Genomic DNA, 19,457 nt, shown 5'->3' with positions numbered 1-19,457 from the left:
GGGAAGTCTTGAACAGAAAAGACCTGGTTTTCCAACCACTGGAAATACTCAGGTTTGAATCGAGCAACCTCTGTCCTCTCGTCCGGGTGACGGGCCATAACTGCGACCCATCGCATCAGTTTGGGCTCTCGAGGAAGCCTAGCTCCAACAATAAGGTGTTGCGGGATCAACATGGGAACCCTCTCAAGGCCAAAACTCACAACCAAAGCCCCATAACCAAAGGTCTTTAGTTGTCCGTTTTTGGCCCTGGTCAGTTGGCCTTTCAGATTGGCCAACACAGCATCGCACCAGTTGAAGATGGTGCCTCGAAAGTAATCAACTGCCATACGCATATGGGATCCGGTGGCAATATACAATGCGGAAGCCCCGCAAAGTCTGGTGACAGTAAACGCAATCACCATGAGTTCAGGATGGGATATGGTCTTTATGTCTATCCCTTTGTCTCTAGCCTGGCTGTTGCAGTACTCTAGCCGAAGGCTATCGACAGACTGGCCACCTGGCCTAGCCTCAAACATAGTTAAGTCTTCGCCTATCTTAGGAAAACCAGTCAAGAAATATATGTCCGCCGGCTCGATTTCGAGCTAGTGTCCACCAATGAAGAAGCATTGGTCTTGTATGCTCCATCTGTCAACTAGCCACTGTAAGAAATCCACCTGAGCCCTCATGCCAGGAATGGCCCAGAATTTGTACAAGCCGCATGCCCTCAAAGCATCAAGTGAAGGTTGATGATTCCATGCGGCAGCATCCACGTCCTCATGCTCTTGTTCACGCCAATCTAGCATGATGTACTCTCTGCATCAAGTATAAAGATAAGTTAAAATGCTAGAAATTATTTTGTTTGGTCCAATTTTGAGAATTTTTGGGTTAAAAACCCTTGCGATGGGGACTGCACCCTCCGGGTTAGACACAGTGCGTGGGACCACACTTTGTCTACATGGAAGGTGCGGACCCCTGACTTTTTCCCAATGGAGAAAAATTCGGGGTCCACAGGCCAGCAGTGGTAAACGTGCGGGCCCCCGCACGTGGGTTTTAAGCCTAAAAACCCTGCCAAAAATGAAATGCATGACTAAAACAAAAAATGAAACAGTTAAAAATGAAGAGTAAGATGATGTGGATTACCTGGAGAAGATGGCGTTCAATTCTGACGGTTGGATTTTCCGCAATCTTCACGGGAAGTTTTCTGAACAAAAGCACTATTTTCTCACCCCAAACTCAAACGGTAAAAATGAATTGACGAAGGCCCTTTTTATAAGTTTTTTGAGTAAATAAATTGCAAATTTGTTTATGTTTCACTTTGAAAAGGTATTTTTGCAACATTTTTATCCATTTCAAACAGGTATGAGTAATGTTTGCGTTTTTGTTCAGGATAACAGATTATTCAGGCGAAATCTATCATTTTCAACGAAAAAACATTTAGAGTCACCTTTAAGCTCTTTTATGACTCCTGAAACATGAAAAGATTGCCGAGTTTTTCTTTTAAACTCGTTAAAACGGAATTAAAAGACAGTCCACTTACAGCTCTTTTCCAACCGTAAAAACATGAAAAGATTGCCGGATTTTTGTCGTTTCAAATTCGATATTGGTTATAAAATGATGTGTCATTGATCGCTTTTTTACTTTTTCGGGTCAAGGGCACTAGTGACGAAAAGTACTCCTTGGTCATAAAAGATCAAGCAGTTCTCTCAAGTATTATTTTATACTTTTTCGGGCTTGGGAGACACAAATTTACGAAAAAGTTCAACCCTGGAGTCTTCTTAAGTTTTTTCAGACTCTCTAAAATTGAAAAACGCCGAGTTTCTCCTATACTGGACTCGTTAAAATTTCACAGTAAAGGACCTATTCAATTACAAATAGGAACGAACCACTCCTTCTTAGGGTTCGAATTTAAACTAAGTTGGACTCATCCGAAGGATGAGCTTATAATCAAGCAAATGTTATCCTCCTCAAGCTTGTCAAAAATAAAGAGGTACTTGCCAGAAATGGTGGGGGAAAAGAGAGAAAAATGAGCCTGTTTGTCATACTTTGTAACCACTCTTGAACACGACACTTTTATTCACCTAGGTTGGGAAATCCTTTGCCTAACAGTTGATCAAACCACATTGAAAGTCTTCAGCCAGTTTCTGGGTATTAACTTTGGGTCAATTGTCACCAAGCCATCTGTCGTGTCGTTATGTGTTCAAGAGGTCACTGCCAATAAGCCATTCATCTGCAAAATATCTGTCATCCATCTTGACCATCCCTGAATCAGTACTTGCAACTAAATTTCTTCAACTTGATCTATGATTTCGTGTTGTGGGCTTGCCTACGACGGATCGCTTTCTATCGACTTCAACTCATTATCTAGAAAGATGATCTAGAAATCATCAGTACCTTGGGATCTGCATGCCTCAATGGCAGGTTTCTCGCCTTTGACGACAGGTTGCACCATTAACTTTCGATCAAAGGATTCCGTGACATGTTCGACATCAATACATTTATTCACATCTCATGGACTGTACTGGGTACTTTGAGAGCCATTGACATCACTGGTGGTTTCTCTCACACCTGTTAACAGTTTACATCATTGACTGGTAATCAAGTGGTTTCTACCATGTTCGACATCAACACATTTATTTGCATGGATAGAATCGTACTGTTTCGGGAAGTAGAAATGAAGACCCTGGATCTAGTTTCCACAATCCAGGTTGCGAGGAATTTTGTATTCATTATATAATGGACTATTCATAAACAGATGGCTGCGTCCATACTGTGTCCACATGAGTCTATACTTGTGATGTTTTACAAAATCATTCCTGTATCAGAGCAATAGTTAGTTTTCTAGTTAGTTTTGATCTAAGTATGGGAATTCCTACCTCAGGGATGATATGATCTCATATATATATCTTGCATTGAATGTTTTTACAGGTTCCAACCAGGCTCTCCACAAGATGATCCTCGAAATGATAAAGTACTTCACTCTTCTTAAATGATAAATGAAATCCTCATCTACTACAGACTTCGCACTTTAGGGGGCAATCTGTTACACAAAAATATCGTCACCATGATTATTTGCAGTCAGTATGGGTCTATCATCACTTGTATTGTCCTCCTAAGCAAGTCTCAGACCTCAGCTCTTCAAGTCAAGCTTTGGAAATAAGAGAAAGACATTAAAAATCAATGAAACTCTGGTTCCGCACTTTCTCTCACTATTACCTGCGGTCCCGCACCTTCTGTTTACAAAAACTACGGACCTGCCCACTCTGTCCCTAAAGGTGTGGGTGCGTACCCCTGTGAAAGTAAAAAAGGTGCAAGTTTATTCTAAAAAACTCACTTTGGGTTAATTCTAGATGATTCTAGAAGGAATTTTGACATGGATTTTCCGCTCTTAGGTGGTTCATGCATCCCAAAAGAGAAGGAGCTAATCCCTTGATGAGAGGAGCTATCCCTTTGAAGGAGGGCTTTATCCCTTTGAAGGAGGACCTAGTAACCTCCCTCCATTGCACTATAAATTCAGGCATTGGGCTGGTTGCTGGGGAGGTTAGAAGCTGAACATTTTTTAGGGTAAATGCTGGTGAAATTAATACTTCCTAGTTGAGCTTAAGAGGAGAGATCACATACCTTTTTGGCTTCATTGGGAAGAGAGTGAAACTTGTCAAAGTAGAGGAGACTTCTTGCTGGACCCTGGGAGGAGCTTGTACAGCGTCAAGGCACAGGTTGTAAAGTTCTTCTTCTTTTGAATTAATACAATCAAACTCATTTTTCTCAACAAGTATCTCATGTTATTTGTTTCATGGACTCCTTGACTTTCATGTTAAATATGTTTTATGATATTGGCTTTTCAGGTGCTATTTAATTTTTTTGCCTTGTTTGTGTTTGCAGATTCGCGACAAAGGAGCTCATTTGAATCGAAGGAGCAAGGGCATCCACAAACTTGCATTGGACCTAAGGTAGGCCCTAAAAACACTTGTTTGCCTTTGTTTATAAAAGCATATTTAGAGAAAGATAGTGTCTGGTTGGTTTGCTTGTCATTAGGTATTCTTTAGATTCTAGGAAGGTCTATCTTGTCTGCAAGATTGACTTATTCCATGTGACAAGGAGACACCCAGCTGCAGCAGTACCGGCCCCATGGGGCAAATCTACAGAGACCCTGATCGAATTTGAAAATCATCTAGAGCGTTTGACAGCAGATATTCCAGAGACTAGCATAGATGATATTCCACTTAGGTTACAACACTATGTGATTGGAGTCCCAGGACCTTTCAAGAGGTTCCTTTATAGGGTGGCCCGAGCAGTGGTTTCTTATCGTGATCATCACCAGTGATAGGATGATCGCTTTTGTAGACTTATATGACATTTTTGCTTTTTTGTACTATCATTTTTGCCAATCATAAGGTGTTTTTCAACCTATGATCGAAGACGATATATATTTGACACACTTCTATGATATGCTATATCACTATTACTGGCTATCTTGTAAAACATGTTATGGAATGTTTTTAATTTTACTATTTGATTATTGCAAATGTCTATTTAACATTCGAGAAGCAATCACATCTGCTAATGTATTTAAATATCTGGGAATATGTTGATATTCAATGTAGTCAAATTCACGTTCCAAGAGACGAACTCTCAAAAATAATCTTAATAACATCGGATTTCTAATGGCATAAACTCTATTAAGCTGCAATACAACGAGTTCAGAATCTAACCTAACAATCAAACTTCGAATCCCAAATGAGATGGATTCAGATAATAACTCAATCACTGCACTATACTCTGCAATGTTGTTCATTGTTTGACTGAGGCTTACCCCATGCATTGATATCAACTCATTAGTGGGTGAATAGATAACCCAAGCTACGGAAGAAATGTTCTGTGTATTATAACAAGCACCATCAGCGAAACCAATGTATGTTTGAAGAGACGTCGACATCTGCAATATCAAGAGTAAAATCAAGATAAGCAGGAATAATGATAAAAACACTCTAAACTAAGCACACTTTTCTAATCTAAAACACACCAGCTAGAAAGAAAACTAATCTAACTAAAATCTCCACACCTAGATTCAAGCATATTATCTCTTCAGATAAAGACCATTTCTGGGTTTACCCAAAGAGACACCGTCAAAATCTACCAATTCATAGGCCCCTTTTGCCAGCTTTTGCTTAAAAACATAAGGACCATGCCACATAGGTACAAATTTTCCAGCCCCTAGCTTATTGTTTGCTTGATCGTATAGTAAGACTAGGTCCCCTTTCGAAAAATTATGAGGTGTAACATTTCGATCGTACTAAGCTTTAATTCATTTGGCATGAGTTTCGATTGCTAATGCAGCATCACATCAATTCTCATCTAGCTGAGCTAAGTACAACAAACGTTTCTCCTCTTCGGAAGTGGCTAGGAGTAACTCTATGGCTATTTGCAATGACAGAATTTCGCATTCAATGGGTAACACAGCTTCCAAACCGTAAACCAGTTGAAAAGGAGTGAAACCAGTTGATGTTTTTACTGAGGTTCGATACACCCAAAGCGATGAAAATAACATGTTATGCCAATTCGACCTATAAATACCAATGATTCGTCGAATCATAATGACTAGAACTTTGTTGATGGCTTCAACAAGACCATTAGCCTATGGGTAGTATGGAGTAGAACTATCTTGATGCAGGCCAAGTTGATCTGTTAGTTCAGTCATCATGATGTTTCGAAAATGACTCCCATGATCGGTAATAATCACTTGAGGAACACCGAATCTAGTAATTATATGATTGAAAACGAAAATTGTAGCAGTTTTTCCATCTGTCGAAAATGTAGGCATTGCCTCGGACCACTTAGTAAAATAATCTACCGCAAGGATGATATACGCATGCCCCACGGCCGAGTGAGGGTTACATGTAATAAAGTCGATACCCCACTTTGCAAAAGGACTGACGACAATTATAGGGTGGAGAGGAGTAGGTGGAGCACACATCTTTCGATCAAAAATTTGACAATTGTGGCATTTTCATACCACATAAATACAATCTTTAAATAAAGATGCCAGAAATAACCAACGTGCAATATCTTTTAGGTTGTGGCATACCCAGACATATGACCGCTACATGCTCCAGAGTGACAGTCATTTAGAACCTTTTCAGCTTCTTCATGAGTTAAACAACGTCGGAAAACAGAATCTGCCCCACGACGATAGGGTGTATCTCCAATGATTTTGTATTTTTGGGATTGGAAACGTATTTTTCGTCACTAAAATCGTGAAATTTCAGGCCGAAAATATTAGGTTTGGAGATAAATAATGATATCTCCATACCATGGATCAAGAGTACTGATAAGAAACAAGGATTCATCCACAATGGGCTCTTCCACCACAATTTCAGTATTAGCACGCGGGAAATCACACATCAGTTCTGCAAATACCAAAGATTTCTTTGCCTTGGTTTTTTCAAATTCTAAGTCAAATTCCTGCAGGATAACAATCCATTTGGAATACTTGCCCCCTAGCAATTATTTGGTCAAAATATAGATCATAGGGTTACAGTCAGAAATTACGGTAGTTTTGCATAGTAAGATGTAATGACGAAATCTTTGGACAGCTTGAACAGCTGCCAAGGCCAATTTCTCCACATACGAATATTTAAGCTCAGTTAGATTCAGAGTTTGACTAAGATAGTAAATCACATGTTCACTATTGAATTCATCTTCCTAAACTAAAACCATCCCGATGGTGGAATGAGAAGCGGTGAGGTACAAGAAGTAATCCTGGTTGTAGTTGGGAGGATGCAATAGCGGTGCATGGGTCAACGCGTGTTTAAGTGCATCAAAATATTTGTCAGCTATCTCATCCCAAAAGAATGGAGTATTCTGTTTCAATAACCTGGTAAAACCCTTTGTTATCTCGGTGTAGTTAGGAATGAAACGATGTAAAAAAGTTTTCTTTCCCTTGCAAATTTTGGAGTTGGCAAAGAGTTGAAGGAGGAGGCAATTTGACAATACCTTCAACCTTCGAGGGATCAACACGAATGCCGGCTTTTGAAACAACGAATCCTAGTAAACGACCCATTTCTATATAGAAAACACATTTGTGTGGATTTAACCTAATTCGATAATGCCTACATCTCATAAAGATTTCTCGTAAATGAGTGAGATGATCGGCTCTACGTAATGAATGGGCAGGTAAATCATCGAGATAGGGCTACACAATGTACTTGATGTCATGAAACGCGTAAGACATAGCTCTTTGAAAGGTTGCTCCAGCGTTCTTCAATCCAAAAGGTAATTTGCAGTAAGCAAACGTCCCCCATGGACAAATGAAAGCCGTTTTTGGTTGATCAATAGGGAGTATGTTAATTTGATTATAACCGGAAAAACCATCCATAAAGGAGAAAATTTCACTGCTGGCACAATCATCAATGATTTGATTGATATAGGGAGTTGGGTAATTGTCTTTAGGACAAGCTTGATTAATATCCCTATAATTGATACATATTCTTATCATTCCTTGCTTTTTGTTAACAGGAACAATATTCGATACCCAATCCGTTAAGGGAATTGGATAAATGAAACCTGCTCTAAGTAATTTCTCAACTTTAGCTTTAATAGCAGTAGCTTTTCGCGGATGTATCTGATGCAAATGTTGCCAGACAGGTTTAGCATCCGGGTAAGTTTTGATTTCATGAACAACAATTTTTGGATCGATTCCTGGCATCTCTTCGTATGACCAGGAAAACACGTCACGAAATTCTTGAAATAGGGCTTTATAAGTTTGGAGTTCATTGTCCATGCAGGAAGCACCTATATGAATGTTTTCAACAATTCCAGGTTTAACTGAAATGTCAATAGAAACCGTTCGAGAAATATTTCCCAAATTTAATTCAGAATCAGGATTTTGCAATGGATTATGTGGTTCTTTGACATAATCAGTAGTAAAAATAGATGGAAAATCATTTTCAAAATGAACAAGATCAGGTAAAAATGAAGATCGATGATGAAGATCTTCCCATGGTAAATCATCAGCAAACAAAATTTCACGAATCTACTCATCCGTATGAATAAGCTCGGAAAGAGCTGATGAATCTGAGGTTGATATTGAAAGTGATTATCCATGGACCACATTCATTAGATCAATTTCGGTTGAAGAAGGGTCGGAAAACGACTGTACAGCCTGATATCAAATTTCATAGGGACTCAAAGGCATTGCATCACCAAATGAATCCACCTCAGACTGGGAACGTACGATCCAAGGATCATCCAAAACAATAGTGTTTGATGAAATCATATGAATGGTTGCAGTAGAAGGTGATACATTAGGATGAGGAAAGGAAAAAGTTCCTAGTAAACTAGAATCTTTAACCAATCCTACCCCAACATCCTTGTAAGGGATAGTTGTTTTACCAACATGTTGGATACTTTCAGAAGAGGCTGGGTCGGATGAAAAATAAGTCAGCTGGTCTATAGTTACGATCTTTCCATTATGAGGAAACTTTATAAGCCGAAAGACCGATGAAACAACAACAGTCATAGCGTAAGACCAGCTGCGACCCAAAAGAAAGTTATAATCTAGAGGGGCATCAACCACCTCCACATCTAGATTAACAGTTTTACCTTCAACCCCTACAGGTAAATCCTGTAGAATGCCAAAAGGATGGAACCAATGACCGTCAAAAGCCTTTAGAATCGTTAGGGATTGATTGAGTGTAGGAGAACCAAGCGATCTCCAACACTGGATCAACATAATACACATAGAAGCTCCCTCATCAATTACAGTCCTAAATCAAGGTCTATTTTTTACTAACACTGGAATCTGGAAAGCCATTTGATGAGGTAAGCGAGGTGTACTATTCTCTAAATCGAAGATTATAAGGTTCGAGTCCTGAATATCGACAGCTCCTATAGCCGACAAAAGTAATTTACGCTGTGCTGGGCATGATTGCAGCACCTCCAAAGCTGACATTACTGAAGGGGAAATAGCTAAGTCTTCAAGAATGTTATAATTCTGAGCAACTCTCGCATGCGGATTGAAAGCTGACTTTCGAATTATACCTTTAGTAGGTGGTTTGATTATTAATTCTGGATTAGGTTTCTCGATTTGTAGCGGATCAAAACCGAAAGGAGTTGAAGTTGATGGGTTTGAATTAGAAGATTCTTCTTCCTTACCACCAACAGGACTTTTACTGCCATAATCTTGTGATCGCGTCGCAATCCTAACATGAGACATCATCATTATGGGTTCTTCTGAGGCATTTGAGGAAGAACCAATCATATTACTATCTTGACTAGGAAAAGGATCCTTCAAGACAACAGGCATTTGAGAACCTTTGACGATTTTCGCAACCTCGGCGCGATGTGGGCAGTCTCTTGTAAAATGCTCCTTATCACAAATGAGACAAGGATAGCGAGGTTTACATTTCTCGTTAGTAGATTCAGTTTTATATGATTTCTCTTTCGAATTTTGTTTATTTTTATTCTTCTCTTTCTTTTTACCGTCGAATTTTGATTTGGCCGTAGATGATTCTACGACATGGATATTGGTAGGAATTTCAACGGAAGAGTCTCTTGTCGTGGAATATGGTAAAGTTATAATTGGAGAAGAATTCTTTGAATATTTCTTCTTACTTTTGGTGTTAACTGAACCAATCATACCGTTAGCGGCATGAGTCCCTGAAGGAGCTGCAGTTATTTGATTTTGTTTCGGAAGGTCGAGGATTTTTTCGTGTAAAGTACTCGACTACGTATAAACGAGGTCAAGGTACTAAGCTTGAGAAATTACTTGCTCTTCGGTAACAACTCCTACCTTAGCTACATCTTAAGTGATTTTAGGTAATAAGGATTTAACAAACCATTCTGCTAAAATTTTATCCGGAATAAAAACTTTCACTAAACGTCATCGACGTCGCCATTCATGAATATGATCTGAAATATATGTGGACGTTGACTATTTTAATGAAGTTAATAATTCCGTGCCATTGTCATATCTGACAGGCAACTGAAAGTGAGTTAAGAATGAAGTCGCTAACTGACTAAAATTATAAAAAGAGGCTCGCGGTAATTCAATGTACCACTTGGCCGCAAGACCAATCAGAGTGCGTTGAAATACGTAAGTGAATTGAATCATCTATAATGGATTTAGATGCACACTAGAGGTGATAAGTCATCACATGGTTTGATGGATCCTCTCCTGATTTACCTTCAAACTTTGGGATATCACTGGGCAACTTATTTGGCATTGGCAGAAAAAACGAAAGATAATTAATCGGATCGTTTGTAAGGCGCGACATATCAGGCAAGTCCAAAGTTGCAATAAGCAGTAACTGACAATTAGGGTCACGAAAACCCTAGGTCATTAGACCAGCCCCAGGAGGAGGATATCCAGGATAACTTGGAATTGGAATTGCATTTGGGATATTATATCCTCCCAGAAAACCAGGATTAACTGGACCAAATTGGGGTTATTGAGGTTGCTAATAAGTATATCCAGGGTATGGTTGATACTGGTAAACTGGGCTTTGAACAGCAGGACCGAATTGGTATTGTCCCTGGTATGGTTGATAAGCGAACTGTGGTTGACTTGTGACAACCGTACTTGGACCAGGTTGTCTTACAGGCATCTGAACCGAAGTCTGAATTGTAGGTCCCGACTAAGGTAAAGATGCTTGAGGAGTTCATGCAGGAATAGTAGAAACCAGAGCTGTCGATACTCCAGAAGTGGGTGGGGTAGATTACACAGAAGCTGCAGTAGTTGCAACAGTCGTTTGAGGCGAAGTTCGAGGCAAACTAGGCCTAGACTGATGAGCTACACCAGGTGCAGAAGTTTGAATAGTAGGTTGGACAGGTTGCTGGGTTGAACTAGAAACCAAAGGTTGTCCAGATTGAGATGACAACTGCATATTAGGTTGCAAGATCTATTGAGATTGAGATGGATCCCACACCATGTTCATTCCGAGGTATGGACCCATAGAAGGTTAAGCATATTGGGGACCATAGCCGGGTTGAGCATAGGGTTGATAATTCAAAGGTACATTTCCAGCAACTTGTATGAATGATTGACCAGAAGGTGGTTGGAAACCTTGGGTTGGGTACTGACCTTGAGGTTGATAACCTTGAGGCACGTACTGAAACTGGGGTTGACCTTGAGGCATATATTGATACTGGGGTTGACCTTGAGGTATATACTGAGTCTGGGGTTGACCTTGAGGAATGTACTGTCCTGAAGGTATGTACTATCCTTGAGGTTGCCCCCCAGGCGGTAACTAACTACCTTGAGGTTGCCCCCCAGGTGATAATTGAGTACCTTGAGGTTGCCCCCTAGGCGGTAACTGACTACCTTGAGGTTGCGGATTTGGAATAGTACCAGACATCATAAGAATTTCTTCTACGCTCAACGGTTGAGTTCCGTTATTACCAGTTGATATCCCATGTTCAATGGGTTGAGGAGATGCTCCCGAAAAAGTACCAGTGAGTGACTGATACCCAGAAGGAACAGAAGGACCGCCATATAAAAATGCTTCCGGTGATTGGGAAAACATGGATGACTGTCTCGACATATTCAAAGGAGGATAATAACCTCTAGGTGTTGGATGAAAAGAAATTCGAGGTGGTGAAAAACTAAGACCTAGATTTTCTAAAAATTTGGTCAATGAGAGGTACCAAGTGTCCCTCCTAGGTGGACTGTAGAAAATTGATTCACGCTCCCTAAGTTCTAAAGTTGGTTTATTTTTAGGGAGACTTATATCTTCTTCTGGACTAACAAGTTCTTTAATAGAAATAAGTCCTGAAGGAAGATTTTGGGTAATGATCCTTCCTACCTTGGGTGAACCAAGACCACTAGAAGTTGGAGAAGCAAATATTGAGGATAGAGTAGCAGTAGGTTCAGTTTCAGGCTTAGAAATTTCAGGTTCTTTAGCTAATTCACTAGTAGAAGATATACTACTAGTAACTTCGGAAAATGAAATTGGTTCAGAAATATACTCTGTTGCTTGAACTTGATAATCAGGATGAACAACTAAAGAAGATTCTCTTTCTTCTGGTGATCCAACTCTATTGTCACTAGGAGTTACAAGAGCTCTTAGCCCTTCAAGTTGGCTTGGTGAATACTCGGGAGGTTGCCCCCGAAGTCTACGAGATTGTCTCAGTAATTCAGCCACAATTCAATATTTTAATTACTTTACACGCAAACAAAGAAAAATCTCAATAAAACCACCTAAAGTCTCTAAAGAAACAAACAATTGAAACACACACCTAAAAAATATAAGAGTTTAAACCACACACAAACAGTAACTTTCCGTACCAAAAACACTAGTTGGTGATGAAATCCAACGTCGCAGAATTCAATACAGAAAGGGCGGTTGGAACAGTTACCCCGACAACCTGCTTAATGAAACAGACTGGCACAAGTTTCTTCACAAAACCGTCTCGAGTGAAGAGAACTCCCCAGAATGTCCAAGTGAGTCTAGTCGACGTCTGCTCCAGGTACAGTGGGATCTTCCATCCACCTTCACCTTAGGAAAGAATCCTATAGATTATGGTCACTATGGTTACCAACAGAGAAAAATATACCTGGGGGAACAGTCTACGATCCGATACACACGCAAGGGCAAAGTAACAAAGCTCAATCCCCTTGAAGGCTCCTTGACATAATCCAAGGTTTGCCAACATGTGACTCCAGGCTCCTTGACAATGGTCAATCCGAGGTTTATCGTTTTTAATACGTGTATATCTGCTATCGTTCCCAATGAGGAAGGATTGATTACCTCACTGGTTTAGATATGATCTCGTGCTTGACTCCTTTAAGAGGAGCTTCCCAGAGCATATATGTAACAATTGGAATTTATCTCCTACCGTAAGATATAGCTACTTGTTTGTTTTAACTATCTTGGAGAGTTAATTACTCCCTACTCCAAGATACTAGCCTAAGCTATGTTGGTGATAAGAGCTCTAGAAATAAAAGATTGCTAGATCAATTTTATTTTAAGCGTTATTTTTATAGGTTGTTTCTTAAGTCAAAAGGTATGGATATGAAACTTTATGGTGTGAAGACTCGACTCCAAAACACTAAAAATGCACCTAAGATGATAAACAATTCTTTTTCTTCAATGAATTTCTAGCTAAAGAAAGAGTTGAGAATGCAATTCTTTGAAAATCAAATCTTTTCTTCAATATATAAATGAAAAGAAAATCTTTTTTTGTCTTTTTCAATAAACTCAAAATGAGACTACTAATTATGCTCACGAAAAATCCCTTTTCTTTTTCAACACTCAAAAACTACAGAAAACAATTTCTTTCAAAAGAGATTCTAAAATTTCTAGAAAACACTCAAAACTATAAAAAACTATGCTTGAGATCTAAAAATTTCTAAAAACCTAATTGAAGTAAAAAGCTTTAAAAATTTCTTTTTGAGGATGTTTTACTTAGTTATTCAGCAAACTAAGGACTAATTCGTTCAGAATAACAAATTAATCAAAAAACACCCATCTATGTTTTCCTTTTTTAAAAATGAAATTCAAAACATTCAAACAAGTTTGTTCAAAGCTTTACTAAGAGAAAACAAGATCTATTTCTCACCAAGGGTAGATTTCACAAATCAGTCAAACTTATCAAGAAGACCAAAAAGACTAGGGTAATCTAAAGTTTTTTAGGCTTCTAATCTTTGAGTTACTACAAAGACCAAGCGAAAATCAAACCAGGCATGCAAAACTTCTAGAAAATCACCTAAAACCAAAATGCCAATGGAATTCACTTACAAGAATTTTCTGACAAGACACATGCAAATCTGGGCAGAGGCTAAAAAACGTAAACAAATCCTAAGCTTAACTAGAAGAAAAGATTTTAGGTTTTTCAAAAATTTGACAGGGTCCGTAGGCTTCCGGTATAACTAGATGCGGTACTGCTTTGTGTAGTAAAGAAACAGTGCGGGGATGTCCGCACTGTGTTACAAACAAGACATGTGGTCCTCTTTCAAAAACATGAAAAAACAAAAAAAAATTCAGAATCTAAAACCTACCCAATCCCACACACATCAGGCAAAAATCAGAAAAAAGAAAAAGCTTCTCAAGTCAAAGTAAAAGTAAAGGCAAAAACCAAAATTCAAGTCCCCTGCGGAGTCGCCATTTTGTTGGCCAGATAAATTTTTCTTGCGGACAAGACCGATCTCCTTGGTATCAACAGATATCTAGCGACAAGCAGAACAAGCAAATCTACCTTTATCTAAATATATTGTGATTTATAAATAAAAACCAAGAGGTGTTTTAGACCCTACCTTAAGTCCAATGCTAGTTTGTGGCAGCCACACTTCGACCGTCCGAACAAGTTTTCTTTTAAGAACCTGCAATCACAAACAAGCACACATCAAATAACACCTTCATAGCTAATATAATAAATCATATTCATCATGGTGATCAAGGAATCCATGAAATAAACCATAAAAGATAGCTTATTGAGAAAAATAAACTTGATTGTATTAACTTTGAAAATAAGAAGAACTTTACAACCTTTGGTGCCTTGATGTTGTACAAGCTCCTCCCAGGGTCCAAATAGGAATCTCCTCTACTTTGACAAGCCTCACACTCTTCCCAATGAGATCAAAAAAGGTATGTAATCTCTCCTCTCAAGCTCAATTAGGAAGACTAAAATCCAACAACATTTACCCTAAAAAATATTCAGCTTCTAACCTCCTTAGTAACCAGCCCAATGCCTCATTTTATAGTGTAGAGGAAGGAAGTTACAGGTCCACCTATGAAGGGATAGAGTCCTCCTTCAAAGGGATAAGCTCCTCACATCAAGGGGTTAGCTCTTTTAGGTATGGGATGCATGCACCTTGAAGGAGCGAACTTGCCACCTCAAGATTCCCTCTAGAAGCTTCTAGAAATAACCCAAAGTGAGTTTTTAAGAATGTACTTGCGCCTTTTTGACTTTTACAGGGGTCCGCACCCATTACACAAAAACAGAGTGGTCAAGTACGCAGGGGACATGACCAATGGGTGCGGGATCGCAGGTAATGCTAAGAGAAAGTGCGGAACCAGAGTTTTAGAGATTTTTAAGGGCTTTCTCTCATTTTTCAAGGCTTGACATGAAGAGTGGAGGTTTAAGACTTGCAAAGGAGGAAAGTGTGAGTGGTGATAGACTCACACTAACTGTAGAATTTCATGGTGACAATATTTTGTGCAACACTACTCCCTCTACAGACATACTACCTTTATAGACCCCCATAGGCCTATCAAATTTCTTGCAACAACAATTTGTATGCTCCTTATCAAGTTCCTCCTAGGACATAGTTTTTCCATGTTACCTTCAAGAATTTCATACCCATATATGTGTCTTCGTTAACATATTCAGAGTTAAGAATTAATATAGATAGGCCTATTCATGTTATTATTCGCACTCACATGCACATGGAGGCTTGGAAGGGCAGGCATGGGAAGGGGATTATTCATGTTATTATTTGCACTAACATGCACAAAGGCTTAGAATAGAAGGTTGGGGCAGGGAATATAATTATCCAAAAACTAATTTCAACCTACCCTATTATGTTAGTCATGGGGGCACTACGTTTACAGATTCCACCATGTCCTAGTAAATTCTATCAAATTATATGCTTCCTATCAAAAATGAATTTGTTTTTCGATGTTTTAGCACAAAAAAAATATTAAAAATAATAGTTTTAGGAAGCTTTATGATTTGGATATTGCTTGAGTTCTTTTTTGGGGTTAAATTGTGTTACAGTTTTGAAATATCCTACATTTTGAGTCCGATATTTACAATTTTAAGAAAGAATCCTTGATTTGTCTAAGCTTAGCACGGGTCTATGTTGAATCCTTCTTAACATGGATCTATTTTTGAACGGGTTGGATTGCTAGTATCTCCTTATCCGGGACACACACACACACACATATACATTTTTATTTTTTACAGAACGAAACTTCATTCCCAACACAAATATGGAATTTCATGCCCATAAATGACATAATGGAAGAATGGCATCATGACTGACCTAGAAAATGGGTCTATAAGTCACCCTCGCAACTTGTAGCACTCCTAAGTGAATTTCCAAATTGACATTACTGAAATTACAATAATAAATTAGTTGTAAAAACCAAAATGCATAGAACTCAATTTCATTAATTCATGATAATATTTTGATCAACTACTCATTCTCACTGTGAAGATCTAAGGCAATGGAGAAGATTTGCCTTCCTGGGTAGATGGTGGTGCACTTGGTGATGGATATAGGCATGATTCAGTGGTGATGGATAAAGGCATGTTGGAAGTAAAATAGGAAAAATATAGTGGGTGTGGGTGGTGATACACCCCAATCAGTTATACAATAGTGGGAATCACCCTAGAGTGGAGGATCACCCTAGGGGGGGAATTGGAATGTTAAGGGTCGATGATTTAAACAATGAGAAGGGCAGATGAATAAAAGGTACAGGTTTCTATTATGAATTTTTTTGGGGAGGTGGTCATAGGCATGGAAGAATTTATGAAGGAAAAAGGTGGTGGATGTGGGCGACGATACATCCCCATTAGTTGTACAATAGGGGGAAGAACCCTCAGGGAGGAAATTGGGATGCTCATGGATGGAGCAGTGTTCCCAAAGCTAGATTTTTTTCAGGAATATGGTCATCAAATAATCAAACTTGACAAGTTGGAACGTTCTGAGATGTGGGCCGCTTGACTATAACAATAAAAAAGTTCATATAGTTATAAAAATGCATTGAAATGATAACATATCATATTTCACATAAAACAATGCAGAGTATTACTCCCGAACATCTCAACTTTCAATACATGTTTACAAACATTTCCATTCAGGGCCCAATTACAATTCCAATCTACATGTTTATAAATTTAACTTCTTAGTTTTATTAACATCTTTTTAAGATATTAATTTAATGATTTATTAAATTATAATTTTAAATTAAATTATGATGATTATTCATATTACAGTAATAAAATTGAAGTTGTCTACCATGTGATGGATTGTTTCAAAATTTTCTATTATTAAACCTTAGCATCTTATGCCACGGTTTTATAATAATACAATTTTATTGAGAATATTTTTTGGTCAATAATAAGGCAATAATAGAGACATAAGTGTTACTAGAAATTATTTTGAAATTATAATTAATTTTAATATATATATATATATATATATATATATATATATGTATATATATATATATATATATATATATATATATATATATATATATATATATATATATATATATATATATATATAGATATAGATATAGATATAGATATATAATGAAAATTAAACCTCCTTCAACAATTCACAAATGTAGGATTAGGGAGGAGTTTTAGTAATGGCAGAATCAATGGGCATTTCTTTTGGCTTTCCATTAAACAAATCTTCGGACGTCTGTCGTAATGATTCTTTTGCACCTCTATTGGCTAAGTCCACTGATACTATTTTCTCTATGCAGAGGAATGCCTCCAAGCCCTTTGTATGTGTTGCATGCCAAACCCAAAAATTAATGTCCACGAGCATCGAAGGATCTGAGACGCCGATATTCTGTGGCAATGAAGGGTGTAGGATGATGAGGAGGATATGTGATGGAGGATCCATAAAGGGAGAAAGAGCCTATTGATGAGCCTTGACATTGTAATAAAAAGGTTGCAACTTCTAAGGCTGCCGACTTTAATTATCAACCCACGGTTCGTACAAACTTAAGAGGTATCGGCACTATATGTGTTGCATATAATGTGTCCTTCCTTTGCTGTCATGATGTAATAGAGTGCATGTACTGAAGTCAAATCCTAAATTAATTGCAGAAAATGAAATGTTTGAAATGGAACCTCAACTTATTGCAAGAAAGAAAGTAAAAGGAAACAAACATATTCTAATTACATAAATATCATGAACTAAATGTAAAAGAAACCTAGCTTAACCCTATTTATCACATGTGATGATTTAAAATAAATGAGCATGAAATCTGATCTAGAGAGTACTAACTGATGTGTGCATGTGTAAATCGGGGAAAATTTTAAGAACCGCCCTAAATTTATATGTATAATAAATGGGCTAATCCCCATGATACATAGGAAAAATGGGAGGCGATTTTATCAATAATATAATGTGTATATATAATTTTTTTGGCGAATCTCTCACTAGATTATATTATCTTGTACATTGATGGAGAATCTTTCACTGAATTATAAAATCTTGTAAGATCTTGGCAAATCTTTTACTGAATAATAAAACATTGTGAAGTCTTGGTGAATGTTTTGTTAAAGTATGAAGCCATATATGATAATAAGAAATCATATTCATTAAACTGTAATATACTAACATACATGTTTGGAAAAAAGAAACATAATTTTCTCTTCCTACAAACAATGTTCCAAGTTTCAGTGGCCATGTTTGTCAAGGTTCTTACAATACACTCTTTCATATCCTTCTATTAGTTTTGATAATATTCCACAACAGAGTTCTTGTAGGTGTTGATATTGATAATGAGTTCTGTCAAGGTAGGAGACATTAATCTTTTCTCTACAACTTTTGTGAAGCTACCACTTTTTTCAAGTTATCAAATTTCTTTCTTATTCCATAGACTCCAACTGCGAGATAAAAAGAAACACATCAAGTTTTTTTACCCAACCATGCCAACAAGTAGCAATCCCCAACTATATTATATAAGAAAGTATTAGGTATCCCAAAGGCTTGAAGGGGATCTAATTGAAAGAAGTGACCATTGTGAGAATCCTTCCAATAAATATTGTTGGAAATAATAATGAGAGGGGGGGCGGTGAATCAGTATTATCAAATCAATAAAACTTTTTCATTTCCATACTTAAATACATATACGCTACTTCAATTAAGGGAACCCACATGTATATGCAACTGTGTCTAATGCAAATAGCGTATATCCAGAATACTTATGATTCAGTTAATCCATTAGATGCTGATCCTTAGTTAGTGCATCAGAACTTCATTAACCATATGTACAGTAGGTAGGTGCAGTAAAATAGAATAGATCATCACACACAAGAAGCACACATGAACACCATTATATAAGGTAGAAAGGCAATGTGGGTGAAAACCACCTGCTGCAAGTTGTCTCCATCTTCTTTTAATAAGAAACTTTATTTTACAATAGTTTTGTACTGGTGTAGTCTTATACCAGTACGCAGGCTTCTACCTGCAAAGGGCTACAACCCTCTCTCGTTTTCCAGACTCTTCTGGATGGGAGCTACAACCCCCTTAGCTCTTGTACTAGCTGATCCATTTACTAGTACGTAGGTGCCTACCTACTAAATGCTCCAATCTTCACTCGTTCTCTAGCTGCTAGTGAAGGGAGCTACCACCCCCTTTTCTCTTGTACTAACTGATGTACTAGTACGTAGGTGTTGGCCTACAATCTCCTTTCATCCTCCAGGGACCACATTTCATACATTTTCAGACTGGATACTCCTAAAGCACAACACTATAATCTGAAGGCCACGTTTCATCCAATTTTCATACTGGA

This window comes from Pinus tabuliformis, chromosome X (assembly GCF_031772625.1).
Source record: "Pinus tabuliformis cultivar Carrire ecotype Pingquan chromosome X, CPIR1, whole genome shotgun sequence".
In the NCBI taxonomy this organism is placed as follows: domain Eukaryota; kingdom Viridiplantae; phylum Streptophyta; class Pinopsida; order Pinales; family Pinaceae; genus Pinus; species Pinus tabuliformis.
Note: the sequence above shows the minus strand (reverse complement) of the source record.